The sequence below is a fragment of the Pelophylax lessonae genome (genome assembly GCF_965119305.1).
Source record: "Pelophylax lessonae genome assembly, chromosome: 8".
Lineage (NCBI taxonomy): Eukaryota > Metazoa > Chordata > Amphibia > Anura > Ranidae > Pelophylax > Pelophylax lessonae.
Genome location: NC_138775.1, coordinates 150417801 through 150445791, shown reverse-complemented (window position 1 = coordinate 150445791; position 27991 = coordinate 150417801). Strand labels below are relative to the sequence as shown.

The window sequence follows — 27991 nt, the reverse complement described above, 5'->3', positions numbered from 1 at the left end:
TTCCCCAATAAAGTTAACCCCTTCCCTGCCAGTGTCATTTTGCAGTAACAGTGCATATGTATAGCACTGATTACTGCAGTAATGTCACTGGTAACCCCAAAAGTGTCAAAAATGTCAGTCAAGGGTCCGATCTGTCCGCCGCAATGTCGCAGAAAAAAAAAAAAAAAAAAAAAAAAAAAAAAAAAAAAAAAATCGCAGATCGTCGCCATTACGCGTTAAAAAAAAAAACACCAAAAATTACAGAAATCTTTCCCTTAGTTAGTAAAACGCAATAAATTTTGCGCAAACCAATCAAAATACGCTTTTTGTGATTTTTTTACCAAACATATGTAGCAGAAAACAAATTGGCCAAAAATGTTAAAAAAAATTTTGATTTTTACATTTTTTTTTTTGGGAATTTCATATAAGAAAATGTGAAAAATATTGTTATTTTTGCAAAATTGACACAGTTTTTTGTTTATAGCGCAAAAAGTAAATATTGCACAGGTGAACAAATACCACCAAAAGAAAGCTCTGTTTGTGGGGAAAAAAAAGGACATCAAATTCGTTTAGGTACAGCGTCGTACGACCGCGCAATTGTCCGTTAAAGTCACGCAGTGCCAAATCGCAAAAAAAGGCCCTGATCAGGAAGGGGGTAAAATCTTCCGGGGCTTAAGTGGTTAAGATTAGTAACCACTGGTCTACCAGGATGAAAAAGGCCACTGAAGTCTGTTCATTAACAAGCCTTTTTTTTTATCTAGCTACATATAAATATATGACTCTACATATTAGTGAATGAGATCTTTATGATAAAGAACTTCAAAATTCAAAGTCTATGAAGCTTGGTCTATCAAAGCCTGATGTGATTTGGCTTTTCTTGGTTAAAATAGACTTCCATAACATCAGTATGTGCCAGAACGTCCTTCTCTCCTTATCTTTAGAAATGTGGACACTCAGTTAAAATAGGGAATGCATCAAATTAATAACAACAATGGTTTGTTATTTTAGATGCCGAACAAATAAAAAGGATGATTACATGCTAAAGATAACTCTTCCAAATTACATGTAAGAGAACCTTTATCAGCAGAAATAACGATTTTGTAGCATTGCCTGTATCTCTGTAAAATATGCACATAAGCATCAAGCCTAGTTAACATCTGTTCGCCTTTTTAAAGCAAGAATAACTCCTACATTATTCTGTCTCAGATGTCAGTCACCCAATGCAGATTTTTCTACATATTATCTAGTTGTAAAGGTGTATGCTTTCAGTCACACATGACAGGTTTCCAATCCATGCTAATGTAAATACCCCTTTCCCCAGAACCCAATGGAATGCTTGATGATGTCTGGTCTGGTATAGGAAGTGCGATTCCCAGAACCTATGTAGTAGGTTTAGCCAACATCCCTGATATAATATCTTGAAAAGGGTTTTGTGCCTCAGGCCAAGAAAGGGTGGGACTTTATGGGCTTAATAAGACAGTTTTTGTGTAAAATTTATAACAATTTATTAAACTAAAAGAGAACAGAAAATTCTAACACTGTCATGTGTTTGGGTTATAGACCCATTGGTGATGGTGAGTAAGTTGAGAAATGAGTGACATGGTGATATGGTGACATATGAATATATCTCTCTGCTATCCCATGCTTGGAGATTCAGCCTGGAGTCTGCAGAGAGGGAATATCCTGCTTTCCTATGCGTGTCGGCTTACAAATAAAGCGCCTTTATCAAGGAATATTATTCACCATATCTGTAAATACAGTAGGTAAAAAATCAAATCAAAACATATGCCTTCCATGGGTAAATTCCCATTAGTCGCATAGTTTCAATACATACTTGGAAAAAATGTGCCTGATGGATACCTTGCTTCTGATCTTTATTCACACTAGGAAATTATATTATTGATTAGATTATAATACATGCGTTTATATATACTGTATGTATATATAGAAATATATATACACACATATATATATATATATATATGGCTAGTGATGTAGCTGGGGGCTAAGCTGTGGATTACAAAGCAATCCACAGCTTAGCCCCCAGCTACATCACTAGCCTAGTCTCAAAATACCAACCTAATCGCTCTCTTCGTTCCTCTCAAAACCTCCTGCTCTCTAGCCCCCTCGTCACCTCCTCCCATGCTCGCCTCCAGGACTTTTCCAGAGCCTCTCCAATCCTATGGAACTCCTTACCCTTATCTGTCCGATTATCTCCTACTCTATTAGCTTTTAGGCGGTCTCTGAAAACCCTCCTTTTCAGAGAAGCCTATCCTACCAACACCTAATAAATGTACCTCCATTTCCTCCATCAACCCATCCCCCACGGTTGTTGCCATTTGTTTCACTTGACCCTCCCTTCTAGATTGTAAGCTCTAACGAGCAGGGTCCTCTAGTTCCTCCTGTTTTGAACTGTATTGTAACTGTATTGTCTTCCCTCACATTGTAAAGCGCTGCGCAAACTGTTGGCGCTATATAAATCCTGTATAATAATAAATATAATAATATATATATATATATATATATATATATATATATATTGTGAGGGATTAGCTCGGTGGCGGGTGTGGATGACCCCTTGGGGGGTGTTTTTCCCAGAGAGGTAGCCGACAAGTGCTTGCAAACAAACAGTGTGGTTTATTAAATGGTGTTTTCTTCACCAGGCTGTATGCAGCAAAACATCCAAAATAAAATAAAACAGAAAATAAATCCTTGCCTCTGTGGGCGGCTACCTTCTCACAACTGGAACCTGCCTAAGTGTCTGTCTCCAACCTACCGTCGGGCAGACTTCCTTGTCCTACAGCGGACACTCAATAGTCCTTTTATAATAGCTTCACAGGGCAACACAGTCCTTTTGTTTCTTTCACACAGAAACACTTCGTCTTCTCACCTTTGAGACGTATTCACCCTTGGTTACCGTCCCGGGCACACATCACTCCGGGGGGTCTTCTCCCAGGCCCACACATCCTGTCGGGAGGCACACGCTGACTGTCCTCCTGCTCCCAGCCCACATGGCTTCAGGACACAGCTTCTGGAGGCAGCAAACAACAGGAATTTCTCTGAACAAATTATAGAGCCTTAACTCCCTCATTCTGAACAGGTGAAGGCCTTTCAACTTCCTGCTGGCTAGCTCTGTAGCCAACACCCTAAATTAATTAATGGACTTCTCAATCAGGTGGAAAATGTATCTCCTTCCTGTGACTACATTCCCAGATTTAGCTGACTTCCTGTCACATACCCCCCCCTCTTGTTTCAACCCTAGGGTTGGGACACATATTTCCAGGCACGCATGTGTCAGGCACTGCTGACTCACTGATAAGCCTCCTATTATCCTCAAGCTTCCGGATGAAACTGTTTTGTCATCTTCATTGACGGATTTCTCATAAATGCCACACAGTTTGTCTCTCATCTCATATACACATTCTTCAACTGCATTTTTGGCATCATTTCGCTCCTTCTCGTTTCTGTCATCTTCATTGACAGCTTTCTCATAAATGTCAGACAGCTTGTCCCTCATAACCGTCTGTCCAATCCACCATGGAGGACCGTGATCCATAGGCAACTCAATTGGGCTAGTCTTAATGTCTTCAACATTCTTAAGACGCCTCTCTCTGCAATCCATAAATGTTTTCCACAAAACTTTGAGAACCTTTGCTTCACTAAGCTTTGTTCCAAGTAGGGACTCTTGACATCCCTCTGTGACTTGAGTTGCCTCTCCATACATCTGTACACAATCATTGACTTTTTGTTGTAAAAGGGAATGATCTTCCTTCTTGAGCTTTGCTTGCTCTAAGATGCTGTGCAGAGGATTTTCCAATTGAGACAACAGGCTGTCACACATTTCTTCAAAGTGACCCCTGTTCCTTTTCCCAGAGATATCAATATCATTCACCAAACATTTCATATTCATAGGCAGATCTGAAGCATTTGCACTCATCAACTTCTTAAACTTTTCGCCCTCCTGAGCGAGTCGCAGTAAAGGCCTACTATTTGATTTGATATTGAGTTTATATTTCTTGCCAAACTCTTCACAGAAGAAGCCAACCAGAACATCATCAACTTTCCTTCCACCAACATAGGGGTCAAAGGCAACAACACAGTTTAACCCAGCGATCTGGGTGGTATCCATTATAGACCTCCTCTCTGCATCAGTGAAGAAGCATGGAACTGCAACACATTCTTTTACAGGTTTCTTCAATGCACTTTCTGCTGAACTATTTGACCGCTCAAGGTCACCTAGTTCTTTTTCTCTATCTGAATTCCACATGGAATGCATCTCAAGATCACGATCAAACTTCTGCCACCCGTCTTTCACCAGTTTCATTTTAGAAATATTCTCTGAAAGGCACTTGAAATTCATTTGCTTCACGTTTTCACCAACAGCCTTAGTTTTCTCCACTAGGTGGCGTTTGCTTTTTCCTCCCAGATTTATATCACTTGCTTTAGTTTTCTCCGCTTTAGTTTTCTCCACTAGGTTTTCAGCCTGAACTGAGAAATCATCACATTTCTTACACAACTCCTTTATTTGCTGAAGTTCTAATGATACATTTTCCAATGCTTGAAGTTTTTGAAGGAACGGTTTATTCCAAAGGGGTGATTCAAGCCACGTGTCATCACATTTCTGAGGCTCACTCAGGACAGACCCCAAAACACTGATCCTTTTAAAAACTGCATCAGGCACACTATCCCCTCTTTGGGACAGATCCTCTGTTGCCTGGAATTCCTCTTCCAGTTCCTGCAACGGAATCTTCATCTCTTCTACTTGCTGTTCTAAGGCTCGCTTAGACTTTTCTAGCTCCTGAACGCTTTTCACAACATCATCCTTGGAGCTGACCAATTCTTCCATTTCTGTACGCAGCTGTTTAACACTTTCTAGTTCAGCCTTACACTCTAGAGCTTCCTCCAAAGAGCGAGCCAAGAACAGGGCTTTGCTCTCGTTATCACGCACCTCCGTTTCTGCACGTGCGCGTTCTTCTGCATATTTTGCAGACACAGTCTTCTCTTCACCAAGCATCTGATCAAACTTCTTTTTCACATCTTCAACACACTGTAATGAACCAACGCTTTCTTCCATGCGTTTTTTCATATCCGCTATCTGAGCTTGCAATGTTGCGACTTGCTCTGATAGGTTTTTCTTTGCTTCCGCCTCCTCTTTTAATTGTTCCAGGAAGCCATTTTTCTCATCTTCCATTTGTTTGAGCTTTGTGCTAAAACTCAGCCTTTGACACCTCTCTTCCTGTAAGAGTTCCTGCGTGTCTTGCAGCTGCGATTCCAAGATAGAAAAATCTTCCGCAATTTCTCTAGATTTGCGGTCTGCTTGAGAAAGCCGATTTGTGACACTGTCCAACTCAACCTGCAATCGGTTTGCCTTCTCTGACAGCTTAGCACACAATCGGTCACCTTCTGACACCTTGACTTGCGATTCCAGAAGCTGTGCCTCTACTTTTTCCCTCTTATGTTCACAATCTCCTTTTCCCTGCATAAGAGCCTTCACCTCATTGGCTAGCATCTGGGAATAAGAATGTAATTCTGCCACACAGGCTTCTTTCTCCTTTAACTGCTGCTGGACACGTTGGGCTTCCCCTTTCCAACTTTCACAGTCCGCACGCCATTCATCTACCACATTGCTCAAAGTAGTGAGCTCATACACAGTACTCAGTAATTTAGCCTCTCTTTCACTTTTCTCTTTGTCGCTGAGAGACAATGTCGCTTTCAGAGCAACATTCTGTTCCTGCGACTCCTGCAGGTCTATTTTTGTAGCTCCCAAAGACTGAAGACTTTTTTCCAGCTGATTACGCAACTCCAACATATCAGCCATACTTTGCTTCTGCAAAGTCTGAATTTCACTTTCCTTTTCCATGAGGATGGTATCTTTCTCCATTATAGTCTCTCTGCGTTTTTGCAACTCGACCAAAAGAAGAGCAGTGGATTCTTCCCACTGTAACACATGAGACTTGAGTAGTTCATTCATTTCCTGCAAGTTTCTATGCTCCATTTTAAGCAATTCCAAGGCTTGTTCCTTTTCTTCCATTTTCCGTTGCAAGGCATCCAACTTAGCCCTGCACACATACTCGGTTTCCTCCATACCGATGGCCTCCATTGGCTGCTGGCGTCTCTGTTTCCAGCCTGCCATGCTCTCTTGATGAGCCTTTTGTTGAGCTGCAAAGCTCTGCTGAAAATCCGCATTTGCCTGCTGTTGAGCTGTATTTGATATAATCAGATGTTTCAACATCTCCTCCATTTTGAGTTTACTTTTCATCTGAGCACACTGCGTCTCCATAGCGGTTTCATCAGTGTTGCTAGGGACAACAACCTTCCTCTTTAGTAGACTCTCTTTAGGCATGGATGGGGCTGGTTCAGACGGCAACATCCCCTCCATCCATAGAATCCGGTCTCTCATTTCATCTATCTTTGCATTCTTCAGGCGTTTGGACCGCCCCATCTTCAATAACTCCACAAACAAATTTTTCACAGTCCAGCAAACAATTTTCAGACCACTGTCTCTTCAACACATGTAGTTTTTCTCTCTCTTGCAGGATCTCTTTTCCTGCGCACACAGTTTGTGCAGTCACTTGCACCAGACACAACAAAGTTCATCAAAAAATTTTGAGACCCCTGTCTCTTTAAAACACTTTTTTTTTTTTTTTTTTTCTGTCAGGATCTTCTCTCCTGCACACATAGATTGTGCAATCTCATGCACCAGATAAAGTTCATCAAACATTTGCACTTCCTTGCAGGGATCTCTGCTTATGCCCACTGCATACCTCCACCATATGTGAGGGATTAGCTCGGTGGCGGGTGTGGATGACCCCTTGGGGGGTGTTTTTCCCAGAGAGGTAGCCGACAAGTGCTTGCAAACAAACAGTGTGGTTTATTAAATGGTGTTTTCTTCACCAGACTGTATGCAGCAAAACATCCAAAATAAAATAAAACAGAAAATAAATCCTTGCCTCTGTGGGCGGCTACCTTCTCACAACTGGAACCTGCCTAAGTGTCTGTCTCCAACCTACCGTCGGGCAGACTTCCTTGTCCTACAGCGGACACTCAATAGTCCTTTTATAATAGCTTCACAGGGCAACACAGTCCTTTTGTTTCTTTCACACAGAAACACTTCGTCTTCTCACCTTTGAGACGTATTCACCCTTGGTTACCGTCCCGGGCACACATCACTCCGGGGGGTCTTCTCCCAGGCCCACACATCCTGTCGGGAGGCACACGCTGACTGTCCTCCTGCTCCCAGCCCACATGGCTTCAGGACACAGCTTCTGGAGGCAGCAAACAACAGGAATTTCTCTGAACAAATTATAGAGCCTTAACTCCCTCATTCTGAACAGGTGAAGGCCTTTCAACTTCCTGCTGGCTAGCTCTGTAGCCAACACCCTAAATTAATTAATGGACTTCTCAATCAGGTGGAAAATGTATCTCCTTCCTGTGACTACATTCCCAGATTTAGCTGACTTCCTGTCACAATATATATATATATATATATAACGCATTAATTATAATCTAATCAATAATATAATTTTATTATATATATTATATATTACATAATAAAATAATATTATTGATTCGATTATAATTCATGCGTTTGTGTTTCAAATTTATCACATCTGGGATGTCTACTAGAGTCTTGTTTTGGTCAGGTTTAAGTCAGTAATTACTAAGAATTGTAGGCCTATAATACATAACGCCAAATTTCCATGAAAAAAATTGTACCGCTTTTGGTACATAATTCCTGACACACTCATACCGCCAGGGAGGTTAATTAGACAACTATGTGGCAAATGAGGTTTAATGTTAATAAATGTAAACTTATGCACTTGGGGGCTAAGAATATGCGTTCATCATACATACTGGGGGGAATACAACTGGGTGATTAAACGGTGAAGGATCTGGTTCTGCTAGATTATTAGATGTTCTGGTAAGCTTCATAAATGGCACACAATGCCAAGCGGCAGGTTTCCAAAGCGAGCCAAGTCCTTTTTTGTATTGAGAGGTATAGACTCCAGAGAGAGACATAATTTTACCCCTGTATAAGTTAGTAAGACCTCATCTGGAATATGCAGTTCAGTTTTTGGACACCAGTTCTCAAAAAGAATATCGGGAAACCAGAGAAAGTGCAGAGAAGGGAAACTAAACTGATAAGAGGCATAAAGGAGCTTAGCTAGGAGGATAGATTAGAGGAACTGAATTTATTTTCTCTTGAGAAGAGGAGGAGATTAGAGGGGGGGGGGGGATATGATCAACATGTATAAATACATGAGGGGTCCAAATAGTGAACATGATGTTGACTTATTCACTTAATGACCTTACAGAGGACAAGGGAGCACTCTTTACACCTAAAAGGAAAAGAGATTTATTCTTCAAATATGGAAAGGTTTCTTCACAGGAAGAGCTGTGAAAATGTGGAATAGACTCCCTCAAGAGCTGGTTCTGGCCAGCACAGTAGATTGCTTTAAAAAAGGCCTGGAGTCTTTCCTAAATGTACATAATATATAAATATTAATAACAATTAAAAACAATAATAAAACTGGGTACTAACATTTATAGGTAATGTTCATCCAGGGAATATCCAACTGCCTCTCAGGGAATCAGGAAGGAATTTTTTTGCCCGCTGGAGCAAAATTGGATTATGCTTTGCTGGGTTTTTTTCCTTCCTCTGGATCAACTGTGGGTATAGGATTGTGTATATGGGATTGTATGATTTATTTATTTATTTATATTTTCCCCCCTTTTATTGATTGAACTAGATGGAGGGGTGTCTTTTTTTCAACCTGAGTAACTATGTAACTTGCTCTGTGAAATGGTATTGCACAGTGTGGCCCTGAACCTGTTCTTCTGGGGTCCTCTGCCTGCCCTCTTAGCTCCTCCTCATCTTGCGAGTGCCCTCTTGGCAAGCCACTTGCTATGCGGGCACTCCTGCGGGCTCACTCGTGAGCCAGGCTCTGTGGGGGAAATTTACTAAAACTGGCGCACTCAGAATCTGGTGCAGCAGTGCATGGGAGCCAATCAGCTTGTAACTTCAGGTTGTTTAATTGAGCTGTGTCAATAAAACCTGCAAGCAGATTTCTTTTAATGCAAAGCTGCACCAGATTTTGCACTCTCTTGTTTGTGTGTCCATAGACACACAGAGCGCGGCTCAGCCCTGCCCCCTCCTCACAGGACTGCTGCCTCTGTACCTGTTAGAAGAGAAAAGAGAGCAGATATTGCTAGATGGAAATAAAAGCCAGGTGAGTATTTTTTTTTGGGGGGGGGGGGGGTGCTGATACTGAAAGTTGTTTCACCTTTTTATATAGAAACAAACCTCATGCCTTTAGAACCACTTTAAAAAGAAAAAACATTATTCTGTGCAAGAAACCTGCACTGCTGGGGCCTACCCCTTCCACTCGAAGCATAAACAAATCATAAATGTCATTATCTACAGGGAAAATTAACTCGTACAATACTCTGTGCTTTGTGATACAGTTTAAGGTAATTTTGCCCAAGCTGCTGGTTAATTAACTAGTTCTGTTAGTTTTGAAAATCATGTACATCAGAGTAGAGGCAACCTTGGCACTCCAGTTGCTGAGGAGCTACAAATCCAAGGAGACTTTGCAAGACTGACCGACCACCCCCCCCCCCCCCCCCCACAGTGGCTTGGCAAGATGGGATTTGTAGTCTGAGATTGCCCAGTCTTTTTTTTTTTATTTACTGACTTTATATTCTGTTCTATATATTTTGGTTTTAGCCAAAACACATTAACGGGTCAATAAAGATGTAACATTTAGCTAAATGACATCACTGCACATAAAAGTTATATTATAGATAAGACTAGCAAGGGGGTGACCTTGATGGCAACCCTGCAGATCATAAAACATATAAATCCTTATTATAGGGTCATGGCTTTAGCCTGTGGAATCTCTCTAGTCCATCAGGCCTTGGAGTCACCACTTCCCATGCAGTCACATTAGTCATGATGTGTTGGGCTGCTTCAGTTGATACGCAAGCGGGTCTGTTGGACTAACCTACCCCTGAAAAGTATTCCAGTATAAAAATGCTTTGGTAACCCTCATATCTAGGCTTATGTAACTGGAGAATTTAGCATTGGTTACACACTGCTTTCTGCAGGTTGTCTTTTTCCTGATCAAGGACACATGCAGTAGGCAGCGTGTAACCAATGCTAAAATTTTCCAGTTACATAAGCCTAATGGGGCAGAATGGGAAAAATTTTCTATATAAAAAGAAAAAAAAAAAAAAAAAAAACACCAACACACACAAAACAATGATCCTGCTGAATCTTGACTCAAATGGTCAATAGAGAGGATACATGTCAATGCAATATAAAACCTGCTTTGCTTTTCCATTATGTTATATTTTGGCCATTTACAGAAGTTTTCGGATTGACATCTTAACATTTTGCTGCTTCTAATTGTTATGCTGTCCTACTGAATCTGTTTTTACCCCCCCCCCCCAACCCACGTTACCATAGAATAAACCTATTAGTTCAGAACCCATCTTATTAAATTATTCACATAGCTACCGAGCCAAAAACTTCTTACTCCAGATTCATATCTTTTTTTACACCAGTTTTGAAATAGTAGTTTTCACTGCCCAGCTCACCATCTCCTCCCCACTGCTGACATTTAAAATTGCTGCCCTCTTTCCAGGTTGACGGATACCCCGTCTCTTTCTCTCTGCACAGACGGTCATGGTCACATGTTCTGTAGTGCTTATGACAACAGTGCAATTATAATGCTTCCAACCCTAGCAGTCAGCATTGGGATTTGAAGCCCCACGACGATGCTGCATGTCACAGTTGTGAGATATGTCTTCACTATTCTACTCCGCCCACAAAGCAGTGCTGATTCTGGAACTGTGGGGGGGGGGGGGGGTCAGGTGACCACCACTGTAGCTTTAAAGTGAATGAAACCCTCCTATCAAAGAAATTCTACACCCCCAAAAGAAGGGGTGAGGAAAAAAAAAATTGGACTTTAGTGTGCCATACTGAGAAATCATTATTAAACAATTTGAACACAGAGTCTTTTTGCAGATTCATAAAATGTGACCATCTATGGCAGGGGTCTTCAAACTATGGCCCTCCAGTTGTTCAGGAACTACAATTCCCATCATGCCTAGTCATGCCTGTGAATGTCAGGGTTTTACAATGCCTCATGGGATGTGTAGTTCCGCAACAGCTGGAGGGCAGTAGTTTGAGGATCCATGATCTATGGCTGCATGCACACAGGATGTCAAACACACCGCTTTTAAAGGCGTTTGACCTTTTTTTTTTCCTTTATCTGCCTCTAAACACCTCTCTATGTTAGCTTATGTGTTCATGCACACACAAGCGCTTAGAGGCAGAAATCTGAACTCCCTAAAATAGCGTACAGGAGCATTTGGGCAGAAAAAACATAAAATGCGCAAAAATGCACATTAACTCTAGCATGTTCATGCATTTTTATGCATTCTAATGGCCAGAATAAATATTAGAATGCATTAACCCCAAATGCGCATTAACATTCATGAATGTGACTTGAGGTGCATTTTTTCTGCAGCGTTTTCCTCTCCTGGAGCAAAGGTGTCCATGGAAGGGCAAAAAAAAATGTCCTATAAGTTACCACTGAAATGTAACAAACATATGCAACTGACAAAAGATTAAGGTGTGTCGAAGGGTAATATGAGTACATTCAAAAAATTAGCACAATGGTACCAACATTCCTAGATTATTTGTATCCCTTTTGGTTTTTCCAAGCCCTCATCCATCTCGCCTAGGCGAGAGCTCTGTAATTTCAGAGATACACTCCATACAAACATATGCAACTGTCCTTTAAATGGTGTCTGGGTTCATATTTGATATATGCACCTGCCCAGGTGCCATATTGACGCAGACAGTTTTTGCTGGGAGGCTGATGCTTTGTTGGCCATATATGATGCAAGTCCTCGGGATAGTCAATCTGCATGGGTTTTTTTTTTTACATCTGAGTGTGAAGATTCACAGTTTTGACCCATAGCGGTACATGTTCAATAAGGTGGAGTTTATTGATGAAAGTGGCAAAATTTCAGTTACACGTTTACACACCAGCACTTTGGGGGTTACCCCCCCCCACTTTTGTTCCCCTCTATTATGACCATTTTGTGAATCTGATGGTAACCTGTCTCCCAGGTGAATGTAACAATCGGCAATGAGGCATGTGGTTTAATAAAAGACACAGAGCAGGGTCTGAATCATTTTTGGTTAAAAAGCAAAAAGGAGGATCACAAACCGGCACATTTTCATGGTGGAGGTGATTTGGATCCCCTTGCGCAATCTTCCCACGTGAAGAAAATAGTTCCAGTATTTCATAGAATAGCCTGATGTTCAGTATATGTGGTAGGCATTGACCCTAAAGAAGCAATTAATCATGAAACGCGATGATCCTAGATGTCATTTGAAGGACAGTTGCATATACTTATGATGTTTGTTAAATTTCAGTCATAACTTATACATGGTGACGTTTGCTGAATCTGCAAATAGATTCGGATTTTACATTGTAAAATAACGATTTTTTGGTTTTATTTATATAAAAGTTTACTTTTCTCTGTATGGCAAACTAAAGTCAAAATTTTCTCCCACTCTTTAAGTCCCCGTTCACATTAGGTCGCTCCGACTTTGGGGGCGACCTGTATAGACGCGTGCACCGCGACTTCGGCGCGACTTGCACGGACTTCATCTAATGAATGTCTATGCAAGTCGCCTCCAGGTCGCCCCGAAGTAGTACAGGACCCTTTTTCTAAGTCGGAGCGACTTGTGTCGCTCCTATTAGAACCGGTCCTGTACTACTCAATGGACCCGACGGTGCGCGACTTGCCAGGCTGACCAAGTCGCCTGGCAAGTCGTAATAGTGTGAACCGGATCTTAGAGGTGTAGGGTTTTCTTTTGTTTGGTTAAAATAAAAAATGGAGGGTTATTAAAAAAGGTACAGGATGAACCCACCCTTTGGTGTTATTGGTAATAAACCCCTCTATCCATTACAGCCAAAGAAGCTGCCATCTTAGTCTGTTTGATCAGCAGTTGCCATGGTACTGTACATGTGATTAGCCATGACACCAGCCATTGAAAGGCTTGACTGTTTGGTTGAGAGCACACTTAGGCACACTGACAGCTATGATCCATGGAATGCCTTGAATATAAACGTTTTGGAAAACTGTTTAATTTGTGGGTTTAGTTCCAATTTAATAGTGAAAATATGTAAAAAGTGGCTTATTAAAGACCAGGAAGGTGTGTAGGTGTATTTATTTTTGAGATCTTGGAATTCTAAATTTCAGGTAGTTTACCAAGGTAAGTATCTAAATCAGATGTAAGATTACACAAAGAGTCATAATAAAAAGGAAAAAGAAAACATAGCACTTAGACACTGTAGCCATAGTCCATAGACTTTCAATCCGATGTTTTAAAGCAGGCACAGCTATAGTATGTAATTTTTATACCATGGCAATGCTTAGTTTATCAGCCTAGTCTATTTACTTGTGGATTTTGTTGTGTAAATATATCTGTTTTTTTATCTAGATAGGCTTACATAATAAATGGTACCTGAAAAGGCAGATTATGGAAAAATAGATTATTTAAAAAAAAAAAAAAAGAGAAAGAGAAACATGAGCATTCCTGATCTGCTAACAGTCAATGCAATTTCAGGTCATTGAGTTCACAAATTACTGAAGCTTACAAAATCTCTAAGATGAACCTCCTGGAAATGCATTAGTGGCCTCCTTTGCACCAAGAGCTGGCTTGCATACATGAGAATTTGTCACCGCACCTGGGCTGTTTGACATCTGGGCTTACTGTATGAGAAATGCCTACTAAAGAAGCAATTATTTGCTGCCCATATAAACGAACACTAACATGTAGACAAAGGGTACTGGTTCATTGAAAAAAGTAGGTATTGGAAAGAAGGGGTATTTAGCCCCCATTTTTTGTTGAACTGGTGTTTTTAATGGGGCTTTCAATACATCCAGAAACACCCCCTCCTGGATCTAGCTGGCTAGCAAGCACCAAACAGTTGGAGCTGAAAGTATGGAGACCCTGTTCTTGGAGATTTCAAAGCTTTAGTAGTTTGTCACGCAGAAAAATACGCTTTTGATAGCCTTGAATGGAAGCTAAGATTTCTTTAGTTTTCAAGCTACAGGTTTCAGAATAGGGAAGCTGAACCTTTTCTGTTTTACTGCAAATACTAGCTCTAGTATGCTTGGAGTCTAACTTCTATTAAAATTCTAGTCAAGAATTAAAATCTACCCTTCATATATTTGATAAATAACAAACATTTATATTATACACTTTTTGAATTGCTTAATGGCTGATTAGCAAAAAAACAAAACAAAAAAAAAAAAAAAAACCATGCTCATTCACAAGCAAGCTCTGACAGTAAACAGTCTCCCAGAAATGACGCTCTGCGCTAGACTTTGTACACACCCACTAACCGCCTTTTATTTCACAAAGCACAGGGATTGCGATCACATGACAGGGCATTAAACTCCAGCCAAAATGCTAAAGCATAAAATATATATACAGTATATATATATATATATATATATATATATATATATATATATTTTTTTTTTTTTTATTTATTATTACACACACACACACACACACACACACAGTATCTCACAAAAGTGAGTAAACCCCTCACATTTTTGTAAATATTTTTATTATATCCTTTCATGTGACAACACTGAAGAAATGACACTTTGCTACAATGTAAAGTAGTGAGTGTACAGCTTGTATAAGACTGTAAATTTGCTGTCCCCTCAAAATAACAACACACAGCCATTAAGGTCTAAAACCACTGGTAACAAAAGTGAATACACCCCTAAGTGAATATGTCCAAATTGGGTCCAAAGTGTCAATATTTTGTGTGGCCATCATTATATTCCAGCACTGGCTTAACCCTCTTGGGCATGAAGCTCACCAGAGCTTCACCGGTCTTCCACTCCTCCATGACGACATCACAGAGCTGGTGGATGTTAGAGACCTTGCGCTCCTCCACTTTCCGTTTGATGCCCCACAGATGCTCAATAGAGTTTAGGTTTGGAGACATGCTTGGCCAGTCCATCACCTTTACCCTCAGCTTCTTTACCAAGGCAGTGGTCATCTTGGAGGGGTGTTTGGGGTCGTTATTATGTTGGAATACTGCCCTGCGGCCTGGTCTCCGAAGGGAGGGGGATCATGCTCCGCTTCAGTATGTCACAGCACATGTTGCCATTCACGCAATGAACTGTAGCTTCCCAGTGCTAGCAGCTCTCATGCAACCACAGACCATGACACTCCCATCACCATGCTTGACAAGACACACTTATCTTTATACTCCTCACCTGGTTGCCGTCACACATGCTTGACACCCTCTGAACCAAATACATTTATCTTGGTCTCATCAGACCGCAGGACATGGTTCCAGTAATCCATGTCCTTAGTCCGTTTGTCTTCAGCAAACTGCTTGCAGGCTTTCTTGTGCATCTTTAGAAGAGGAGGCTTCCTTCTAGGACGACAGCCATGCAGACCAATTTGATGCAGTGTGCGGCGTATGGTCTGAGCACTGACAGGCTGACCCCCCACCCCTTCAACCTCTGCAGCAATGCTGACAGCACTCATATGTCTATTTCCCAAAGACAACCTGTAGATATGGCACCGAGCAGGTGCACTCAACTTCTTTGGTCGGCCATGGGGAGACCTGTTCTGAGTGGAACCTGTCCTGTTAAACCGCTGTATGGTCTTGGCCACCATGCCGCAGCTCAGTTTCAGGGTCTTGGCAATCTTCTTATAGCCTAGGCCATCTTTATGTAGAGCAACAATTCTTTTTTTCAGATCTTCAGAGAGTTCTTTGCCATGAGGTGCCATGTTGATCTTTCAGTGACCAGTATGAGAGAGTGAGAGTGATAACACCAAATTTAACACACATGCTCCCCATTCACACCTGAGACCTTGTAACACTAACGAGTCACATGACACCGGAGAGGGAAAATGGCTAATTGGACTCAATTTGGACGTTTTGACTTAGGGGTGTACTCACTTTTGTTGCCAGTGGTTTAGATATTATTGGCTGTGTGTTGAGTTATTTTGATAGGACAGCAAATTTACACTGTGACATACTGAAGCAGAGCACGATTCCCTCCCTTCAGAGACTGGGCCACAGGGCAGTATTGCAACATGATAACGACCCCAAACACACCTCCAAGATGGCCACTGCCTTGCTAAAGAAGCTGAGGGTAAAGGTGATGGACTGGCTAAGCAAGGTCTCTAACACCCACCAGTTTCGTGATGTCGTCATTGAGGAGTGGAAGAGGACTCTAGTGGCAACTTGTGAAGCTCTGGTTAACTCCACGCCCAAGAGGGTTAAGGCAGTGCTGGAAAATAATGGTGGCCACACAAAATATTGACACTTTGAACATTTCAACTTAGGGTTGTTTATTTTGAGGGGACAGCAAATTTACACTGCTCATTCACTACTTTACATTGTAGCAAAGTGGCATTACTTGTGTTAGCACATGAAAAGATATAATAAAATAATTACACAAATGTGAGGGGTGTACTCACTTTTGTAAGATACTGTGTGTATATATGTATATATATATATATATATATATATACACACACACACACACATATATATACACACATATACATACACATACATACATATACATATACACACACACTGCCCAAAAAAATAAATAAAGGAACACACATCAGATCTCAATGGGGAAAGATATAATGCTGAATATCTATACAGATATGGACTGAGTAATGTGTTAGGAACAAAAGGAGCCGTTTAATAAAAAAACTGTCTGTACATCTTTATGGTCCTGAAGAAGCCGTGTGGGAAACGTGTTGACCAGCAAATATCAATTTTTATATGTATGATGTACATGACTCTAATGATTAGGAGACGTTGATCTCCTTTGTACGAGATGAGCTCGGAAAGGGGCCAGTTTCGACTTTTTATTGATATATGGTTTTAAACTATTCACTAACTCTTATTTTACAAATAATTTGTGTAGTTTATATCTGTCTCATGGTGTGCCCTTAAAGTCCACATATTGACAGTGGTTCCGTGTAAACACTGGTCGCTTTACAATTTTCTGAATAGATAGGATTATGGCACGATCTAGACAGCTCTGTTCCTCTTTTCCAAAAGAATATGAATTAGCAGGTGCCAGTGCTCTATGGAGAAAAGGGTCCTTACACTTTTATGCCCATTTTGAGTCAGCGATTAATAGTCTTTATTATTACCTAAAGTAATGAATGTGACATTAGTACTCCTGTAAAATTTTAAATTAGAGTAGATGAAAGTTGGAATCATCGGGTATTTATTACTGACCCTGTTTCCATTTTGTCTTACTACTTGCCCAGATGGCATCATAGAGGTGATAGAAAATCTCAGGGGACAGCAAAAGGGAGAAAAAAAAGTGTCTGTGCCTTCTGGTATCACAGAAAAAAAAAAAATTGGTAAAATCCCTATGGTGAAGTCACACGGGGCATGAATGTAACCAATGCAACCCTTCAATACTCTATTCTAAATATTTTGACTGGAATTAGTTGTTAAAATTGATTTCTATAATAATAGTTTTTGTACAAAAGGGCATTAATTGGGTGCATAAGAAACATACTATACCTACCAAGTTCCCCCCAAACACAGGGCTTGAAAAGTAGGTTGAGTCAAATTGGTCTATACACAGGAGCACTTAAAAAAGGTGAAGTGTGGAAAAAACCCCCCTAAAATAATAAACACATACACTCCCTGCCGGCCCTAAGCCCGAGAACTGAGTGATCACTCTGTTCTCAGTCTGCTCTAAACAGAGAGCAATGACTGGAGCCTCAGGCAGGAAAGGTGGTGGGAGAATGCTGAGAAGATGAGCCAGCTACCAGTTAGACATCTGGATGGACCCTGACATTGTCAGGATACATCCAGAAACTGGAGCAGCTTGACAATTTCAGGCCACAGTGGGCTTTAGCCTGTTGTCCAATGACTCTGGGTCACAAGAGTACACAAATGCACTCCTGTGACCCACAAGAGAAATATGAATTATGATAACTGGTCCTCCACCAAACAGGATATTGTGCTAAACCTGTAGGGTAAATGATAGAACCAGAACCTTCACTAAGTGGAAAAGTGGGCTTGATACTAACAGAAGGGATTCCCTTCTGGGGAAATTAACCAGTAATCTAATCAAAGTAATTGGGAGCAGAAATTCTACTGCAACCAGCTTATAACTGAAACCATAAGTATATAGATGCACACAGGGCTGGTGCCAGGATTTTTTACACCCTAGGCAAAATCTAATTTTGCTGTCCCCCCTTGGCCCCGCCCCTGCCTCAACCCCTTCTGCCCTGCCCTTGTAAAGAGTGGAGTAGGAAGGGGGGAGATTTTTGTGGCGCCTCTCTACCTATTTTTTCAGCTGTGGTCCGCAGATCTGCACCTGTGCCTCTAGACCCGGCCTGAAGACAAATAGTGGTGGCACCGGCTTGCTTCCTCCAGCCAGCCATGATCGGCAGGCTCCGGGCCCGCAGCTGCGCCTCTGGACCTGGCTGGAAGACCCAGAAGAAGGGTGACCACATTACCAAACTGCAATTCAGGGACACCCCCTCCCAAAAAAAAAAAAAAAATATTTTGAAACCCTACTTTCCCTCCGGAGTGGCTATCTCGATCATAGAACGCAAGGAGGGAGTGATCTCACTTGTGGGGCCAGGATGGGGAGAGGTGTCTATCAGTAGGAGGGTGTGAAGTGGTAACACAGATGGATATTAATGTATAAATTCTGTTGAAGGGGGGACGGGGGGGGGTGGGTTAGAAGTGACTGCGTAGGGAATGTCTATGTATGTATGTATGTATGTATGTATGTATGTATGTATGTATGTATGTATGTTGAATAAAATTATAAATGCGACACTTGTTTTTGCCCCCATTTTTCATGAGCTGAACTCAAAGATCGAAGACTTTTCTATGTACACATCTCCTTCGCATAGAGTTGATCAGGTTGTCAATTGTTGACTGTGGAAGGTTGGTCCACTCCTCTTCAATGGCTGTGTGAAATTGCTGGATATTGACAGGAACTGGAACCAGGGCCAGATTAACGTAGGGGCTATTGGAGCTGCAGCTCCAGGCCCCTACCTTTTATATAGGCCCCGGGTTGGCCATATTCACTGTTACCGCTCTTCTGTCACTTGTAAACACAGAAGTCTGGCTTCTATGCTCGCTTCCCCAGGTAGCACCCTCAGAACCTACCCACACATCGCGAAGGCCGGACAAGGAGGGACAGTTGCCGATGCATGGATGTGTTTATGGGCTTCAGAGACAGCATCCCATGTTGAATTAGGCATGCATGGCTGCACCCTTCCTCCTCTGGGTGCATGCCAAGGCACGGCCCTTAAGGCCCTTCAAAATCCTCAGCACCAAGCCCATGATGCTCTTAATCCGGCCCTGCCTGGAACACGCTGTCATATACACCAATTCAGAGCATCCCAAACATGCTCAATGGGTGACATGTCCGGTGAGTATGCTGGCTATGCAAGAACTGGGATGTTTTCAGCTTCCAGGAATGTGTACAGATCCTTGCAACATGGGGCCGTGCATTATCATGCTGCAACACGAGGTGATGGTCGTGGATGAATGGTACAACAATGGGCCTCAGGATCTCGTCAGAGTATCTCTGTGCATTCAAAATGGCCATGAATAAAATGCACCCATGTTCGTTGTCCATAACATATGCCTGTCTGCCATCTGCCCTGCACAGTGAAAACCGGGATTCATCCATGAAGAGAACACCTCTCCAAAGTGCCAGACGCCATTGAATGTGAGCATTTGTCCACTCAAGTCGGTTACGACGATGAACTGCAGTCAGGTCGAGACCCCGATGAGGAGGACGAGCATGCACAGGAGCTTCCCTGAGACGGTTTCTGACAGTTTGTGCAGAAATTCTTTGGTTATTCAAACCGATTGTTACAGCAGCTGTCCGGGTGGTTGGTCTCAGACGATCTTGGAGGTGAAGATGCTGGATGTGGAGGTCCTGGGCTGGTATGGTTACACGTGGTCTGCGGTTGTGAGGCCGGTTGGATGCACTGCCAAATTCTCTGAAAACGCCTTTGGAGATGGCTTATGGTAGAGAAATGAACATTCAATTCATGGGCAACAGCTCTGGTGGACATTCCTGCAGTCAGCATGCCAATTGCACGATCCCTCAAAACTTGCGGCATCTGTGGCATTGTGTGGTGTGATAAAACTGCACATTTTAGAGTGGCCAGCCTAAGGCACACCTGTGCAATAATGATGCTGTACAATCAGCATCTTGATATGCCACACCTGTAAATTGGATGGATTATCTCGGCAAAGGAGAAATGCTCACTAACACAGATTTAGACAGATTTGTGAACAATATTTGAGAGAAATAGGCCTTTTGTGTACAAAGAAGAAAAAAGTCTTAGATCTTTGAGTTCGGCTCATGAAAAATGGGGCAAAAACAAAAGTGTTGCTTTTTAATTTTGTTCAGTGTATGCATGTATGTGCGCTGGGGGGTGGGAATTGGCTGATGAATGATATCAGTCATCTGAAGGTTTGGACATGATTGATTAGTAAAACCTGCAAGTTGGAGATGGAAAGTGGCCAGGGATTGACGCAAGTTAGGGGGGCAACATGGGAAGTGACAACCTGGGTGGCGGGGAGTGTAAAATTGATGCCTTTCAGCTTTTAGGTCTCTATCCCATTTGTGGCAATGCCTACTGCCCTCTGAAAAGTGACCCACAGTGGATTGCTTTTCAATAGGTGATATATCAGCTGTTGGCAGGTGTTCAGGAAGCACTATTGCTACCTACTGATGCCAGCTTTTTTTTTTGGTTGACTTTTTTAGAAATTGCTGAATTGCAAATTTTTATTGCCGGACATTGTGGGACTGTACCGCAACTGTGAGCCAAGAGTTTGCCTTGCAGTTGTGGAGCAGCCAAATTTAACTCACCTGCCACCTGTCAAACTCTGCTGCTTGCTTTAAAAATACTGTGTCAGCAAAGCATGACCACCGTGGCATGCGTACAGCCCAGTCAGGCTAGGAGTTTGGTGAGAAGCCGGGGAAAGGTAAAACCATGGCTCAGCCACTTGTTTTTACCACCCCCCCAGCTGCCCCTGAGGAAGTGCCCTTAGGGGTGGAGTACAAAAATAGCCGGGTCAGTTGGAGGAAAGAGGTGCTGTGCAGTCCACCTGCAGACTCAAAAAGGCTCCACACGTGTACTCCCTCTCTCCTGAACTCTCTACAGCGGGGGTGTTGAATTAAAAATCTCTGAGGTACGGTCGTTAAAATGTTCAATCAGCAGAGGTGCAAGTCTGTTTGTGCTATGACTTGGAACCTTCATACCACAGCCCCACCCCCTTACATCATAAATTCTCCCCTTTACACCACAGCACCCTTCTTTACAGTATAGCCCTTCTTTTCATCACATTGCACCCCTTTACAATACAGTGCCCGCATTACATCACAGACCTCTTTGCATCCAAGTTCCCCAATTTACATCACAGCCTCCTTTACATAAATGCCCTCTTTCCCCCTTCACATCACAGCCCCCCTCTTTACATCACAGACCTTCCCCCTTCAAATCACTGTCCTCAGCCCCCATTCCTTGCATCTAAGTCCCCTTAACATCCCCATTTTTTTTGCACCTCAGTCCCCTTCACTGCCCCCCTTTTACCCCAGTCCCCTTTACTTGTACCACAGTCCGTTTTACAGCCCCCCCCCCCCCCATTTGCATCCCTGTATCCTTAACAGTTGCCCCCTTACTTGCACTGCAGAACCCTGCAAATTCCCTCTGCTTGTATCCCACCCCCGTTTACAGCCTGCTTTCCTTGCATCCTGGTCCCTCCTTCCGTGTATCTCAGTTCCCTCCTCAGCCCCCCTCCTTGTATCCCAGTCCCCTCCTCTGCATCCCAGACCCTCCCATGTATCCCAGTCCCCTCCACGGTCCCCTTTCCTGCATCTCAGGCCCTCCTTCCATGTATCCCAGTCCCCTCCACAACCCCCATCCTTATATCCCAGTCCTCTCCACAGCCCCCCCCCCCAAATCCTTGTATCCTAGTCCCCTTCCCTGCATCCCAGTCCCCTCCACAAGCTCCTCTTCTTGTATCCCAGTCCCCTCCTCTGCATCCCAGGCCCTCCCATGTATCCAAGTCCCCTCCACGGTCCCCTTTCCTGCATCTGAGGCCCTCCTTCCATGTATCCCAGTCCCCTCCACAGCCCCCATCCTTGTATCCCAGTCCTCTCCACAGCCCCCCCCCCCCCAATCCTTGTATCCTAGTCCCCTTCCCTGCATCTCAGTCCCCTCCACAAGCTCCTCTTCTTGTATCCCAGTCCCCTCCACAATTCCCCTCCCTGCATTCCAGACCCTCCTTTCATGCATCCCAGTCCCTGCCACAGCCCCCTCCTTGTATCCCAATCCCCTCCACAACCTCCCTCCCATGTATCCCAGCCCCCTCCACAGCCCCCTCCTTGTATCCTTGCCCCCCCATGTATCCTAGTACTCTCCACAGCACCCCCTCCTTGTATCCCAGTGCCCTCCACAGCCCCCCCTCCTTGGATCCTTGCCCCCCCCCCATGTATCCTAGTACTCTCCACAGCATCCCCTCCTTGTATCCCATTCTTTTCTACAGCTGTCTCCCCTCCCCCTTACTTGCACCCCACTCCCCTGCCTTTCAGGTATCCCGGTCCCCTTTACAACCGCCTTCCTTTTTTGTAACCCAGTCCCCTTTATGTGAATGCCCCCTCCTTTAGCTTACACAGCAGGTAGAAGACAGAAGATGCGGCACGTCTGAGAAGAGGGCGGGAGCTGTCCGCCTTTCCATTTAAACAGACAGATGATTGGTTGCTAGGACCACCCCTAACAACAAATCACAGGCTTTTTACCTTGAAAAGTTGGACAGCTCCCTCCTTCTGCTCAAACATTCTTCTACCTGCTTTGTAAGGATGAAAGCAGTGGCGGGGGAAGAAGGAGTCACATGGGAGAGGAGAGGACACCCAGACAGGCTGCTGGTCCACCATTTAGTGATACCTGTTCTATAGTCCCAATTGAACTACAAGCCTGCTGGGGGTGGAGGTAGGGGCAGGGGAGGGAGTTCTGTGTCTTCTTAGGCAGTCTGTCCAGCAGCACAAATGAAGTGCTCATCGAGGGCCGTCGCTACCTATAGGCAAGGCTGCATGCGGCGGCCCTTGATGCTCACCAGTAAGCAGACAATACAAGCTTTACATAAAGAACAGAATAATAATAGTATGTACATCCAATGTACAAAACAGGTACTATCAGCAAAGGACCCCATAGAAGTCGTGGTGGAATTGCGCACAGGTATATATAGTGGTTTATAGAGATACCTCCAGATTAATGTTGCAGCAAAGTTCAGTTACAGGGGCACCTGGGGATGAAGACATAATACTCCCTTATGGCTATTACATTTTTACATAATTTTATAAATTCAGAAAGAAGGGGGCAGAAGATCCATACACAAGTTTACCTTTTTGCATTTACATAATTAGTCTGGTTAAAAAAACACGTTCATCTAGTTAAACTAACAAAAAGGGGAAAGCAATCCTATACACACACAATCCTATACCCACAGTTGATCCAGAGCAGAGAAATCTCACCTCTTAACTCACCTGACCCCCCCTCTTGATTCAGCAATGTGCACGGGAGCCCTGGGTCTCTCTCTCCTCATTGACTGGGACACAGCAGCAAGAGCCATTGGCTCCCACTGCTGTCAATCACAGTCAGTGAGCCAATAAGGAGAGAGCCGTGGCTCTGTGTGTCTTATGGATACATGGAGCTGGGGTCAGGAGCGAGCACGCACCAGTGCCCCCACAGCAAGCGGCTTGCTATTGGAGCCACTGGTCAAGGGGGAGGAGCCAGGAGTGCCAGCAGGGGACCAGAGAGGAGGACCCGGGCTGCTCCGTGCAAAACCATTGCACAGAGCATGTAAGTATGATGACATGTCTCATTAAAAAAAAAAAAAAAAATACACCTTTAAAAAGGTCTAACAAGGAGCTTACAGAGGTTATAAAGCAGTTAGTATCTGGAAAGAAGTGTCTCGATAAAGCTCCAAAAAAAAAAAAAATTCACAACCAAATATACGCTGACAGTGTACACGGATACTGAGTGTAGTTTTTTGGCACCCTAAGCATGTTATTTAAAAAAGGTTTCATACACTGTCAAAGGTTTATATTGTTTTACTAGGTATTAGCGTAGCTTTATTCCCCATGCAGTTTGTTTGCCTTATCAATTCCCTCATGTACATGATTTGCTACAACTAGCCTGTCCTTATTCTTCAAAAAGGGACACTTCTTGCTTTGGATCATTCAATGTCCGAGGCATGCATTGCCATCCACTTTGTCACTTCCCAAAATGCGGGAGTGCTAGCATAAAATAAAAAAATAAATAAATAAAAAATCTACCAGCATGGTAAGCTTGCATCTATGAATGCTCTGCATACTTGTGGCTGTGTCAGATCAAACTACTGTGCACCTCTCACCTGCACCAGCACTAGACTGAAAGAAGCAGGGATTGTACGATATGTAGTTTCTTCACAGGAAAGGTCAGTCTCTCAGACTACAGACTGAGGTCATGCAAGTTGTGTAGTGCCATGCTGCGCCTCATGTTTAAATAAAAACTGCTAACAACTGCAATGTGGAGATTTACTCTATTATAGGGTAATAAATGACACCATAAAACGACATGATCAATGTACATTTTATGTTCATTGGGTTCACAACATTTTGAGCAAGATTTACAAAACCCTTGGTGAATTGATAGTAAAAATGAAAGAAAGTGGGTTCACCAGTCTAGTGCATTATGCCACATACAATTATTGAATTTGAGCACTGGACTCAACAATCTCCAGACTGTAGGGGGTCCGCTCAGGGGCCCCTGCTGGCTGATGCATTTCAAAGGATTGGCCTTCTTCCTCAGAACTTATGTTTGTGAGTAGCTTTTATAACTTCAATAAATGTATGTGGGATACTACACTAGGCTGGTGCGCCCTCCTTCGTTCCATTTCCTATAGATGTCAAGGACACTCTAGTCCTAGAGGGCAGTGAGGCCTGAAGCAATACCCCTGGTGAAGTGGACCTCCACTTCAGTGGAGCTGGGCGATCATACTTATGGGCCATACACACTATAAGATTTTCTGAAGACTTTTTCCTTTAGATTTACCAAAACCATATAATATGAGGTCAAACCTAAACACTTTCAATTTGTATGCAATCTGGCAGGCCCTTGCACTACATAGAAAAATCTGAAGGGAAAAGTCTTCAGAAAATCTTATAGTGTGTATGGCCCGTTAAAGTGATTCTAAAGGCAGAAGGTTTTTTATCTTAATGCATGAAGATAAAAAGCGTTCTGTGTGCAGCAGCCCCCTAAGACTTATCTGAGGTCCATCTAGATCCAGCAATGTGTGTGGAGTGTCTCGGCTGCCCAGGACTCCCCTCCTCATTGGCCGAGAAGGCAGTGTGGGGCCATTGGCTCCTGCTGCTGTAAATGAAAGTCAGTCAGCCAATGAGGAAAGAGAGGTGGGCTTTGTGGACACAGGGAGCTGTGGCTCAGCTTATGGGCCCCCATATAGTAAGCTTCATGCTGTGGGGGCACTCAACAGGAGGGAGGGGCCAGGAGAGCCGAAGAGGAACCCGAGAAGAGGAGGATCCGGGCTGCTCTGTGCAAAACCACTGCACAGAGGATGAAAGTATGACATGTTTGTAATTTTTAACAAAAACAAAAAAAGAGTATTTAGACCCGGTTCACACTAGCGTGACTTGTCAGGCAACTTGGTCGCCTGCCATAGATTAGCACAGTACCCGTTCTAATAGGAGCGACACAAGTCGCTCCGACTTAGAAAAAGGGTCCTGTACTACTTTGGGGCGACCTGGAGGTGACCTGCATTGACTTCAATGATATGAAGTCTGTGGATGTCGCCCCAGCAAGTAGCGTCGCTCCCTGTGTTAACGGGGTCTTAATATCACTTTAAGCGCAATAGTGTTTTTTTGCCATTTTGTACCTTGGTGAATTGAACCAGGGCAGATTTGTCCATCGCTATTTGCAGATGGTGTTTTGATAAGTAGAACCTATGTATGAACTGGGTTACCCCTCTCGCCTGTGAACAGGGGGAGCAGTACATTTCACAACATTCGGGGTAAAACCTAAATGTGCTAAGCAACTGAACAGCATGCATCAGATTAAAATTCATCTGACAGTCATCACTGAGCCTGTTGATGGTAATTAGCTTCCACAGAAAATACTGTAGCAGTGAAAGAGTTCATTAGTGTTCACCTTCTGCCCTATTGTACTGCAGGCAGTAAGGGACCATGAATCCCTGATATTGTCAGCATGCTGTTAAACTGAAAGACATGTCCCAGACATAAAGAAACAACATATTGACTGTTGACCCTGGGTGAAGCAACTTCCACAATACAGGTCCATATTTTACTCCGGACGACCAAGCTATGCCCATATACACACACAAAAATGCTACTAGTGGGAAATTCTCATAGTTCATAAAGATATCACTGAGAGACATGGTGCAAAAAACAGGAAGAGGAGAGTCTACATGCGTCATAAAATAAAAATGAAAAAAAAAAAAAAAAGTTACAGGCAAAGACATGCCCTCTGGCATTACAGGAGTTAAATCATCATATATACCATCAAGATTTCCATGCACACACCCACGTTATTCTACCAGCTGAATTTCAACAAAATGGAATTTGAATGGATTTCACTGTAAACCTTTGAATACCAACACATATAAAATAGAGCAAGGTAAAAAAAAAGTCATGCAAAAAAAAAAGTGTCACAACAATCTGCAAAATAAATAGACAGCTGAAGCAAACTTGACTTTACCTGAGTGATGTAGTATAGGGTTACAATTTGGAATCAAAATATATAAAAGAAAAAAAAAAAATGTATAAAAAGGAAATGTACAATGTATCCAATGCAATACATGATATAATTTTAGTTTGTAAAATAAATATGGACGGTTATAAACAAGCAGTCATCTATAAATAGAAACATGTAAGGATATGGAAGAAACCCAATCTTAACTGTCTGACATAAGACTGCAGGCCTTTAAGCTCTTCCAGCCCACATATAAATAAACAGAGCACAATTGAAATCACAAAAGGAATTATTTTTTTTGTCTCCCTATTGACAGTGCCTTGAGTTCAGCCTCCCCTACCTTTCAGCGATGATGCTGCTGGGTTAAACGATTATGCCTTTTTTTTTTCCTTTTACTCCAGAGCGCAAAATAGGAAGCGATGACGGTGGGATGAATAGACGTTTAGGGTAAAGCGCAGCTGAACAGAAGCGTAAAAAAGCTCCTTTTTTGCAATCGCTCAGCAGGAAAAGAGAAGGGAAAAAAAAAAAAGAACAGGAGAGAGGGGAAAAAAGGGAGGGGATGGGAGGGGTGAGAGACAGCTACTCATTTAGACAGCCGGTCTAGCAGGCCTTCATAATACACAGGCACAAAACACAGCTGTGGCTTAAGGCAGAAATGCTTCTTATCCTTTTCTGATAGCAATACCTCTGTAGCTGAGCTTTGCTATTTTTTTTTTTTTTTTATTGGTGACAAACCGCAGCCAGAAAAGATTAACCTTTTGCTGCTACATTAATGAAAGATTTACGGTATGCTTACAGTAAATACTGCATTAGCCTAAAAAGCTTCTGGCACCAAAAGGGTTAACGTAAAAGAGGATGTCAGTGCTGAAGATCAGTGACCCTTGGCACGTCTATTTTTATAGGACTGATATATTGTAAGTTGCTTAGAGCTTTATAGACACTAGTGAATATATAAGGCAATGTTTTTCAATTTCAAATGTCATGGGAAGCTGTTTCGTTATATTCCCAGTAGTCCTATCCTCAATGAAAATGACGAAAGGAAGCCACGGCTGAAATGGGTCAGGTCTCCCCAGATCAAAGTACAGTCATGCAGTGACACATCTTCCTTATGATCAAAGTGTATTGACAGATTGACTATGACTATATGACCAAAACATA

General features: G+C 42.8%; 1 protein-coding gene across 1 annotated transcript in view; it reads right to left on the bottom strand.

The window, feature by feature from the left end:
- LOC309561996 (uncharacterized protein C1orf21) overlaps positions 1-27420 on the bottom strand; it is a 188339-nt gene extending 160919 nt beyond the window's left edge. Inside the window, exon 1 of the mRNA XM_082266091.1 lies at positions 27174-27420. The gene's annotated coding sequence lies outside the window, so the exon portion shown is untranslated. The remainder of the gene's footprint in view (positions 1-27173) is intronic.
- Positions 27421-27991: the final 571 nt, after the last annotated feature.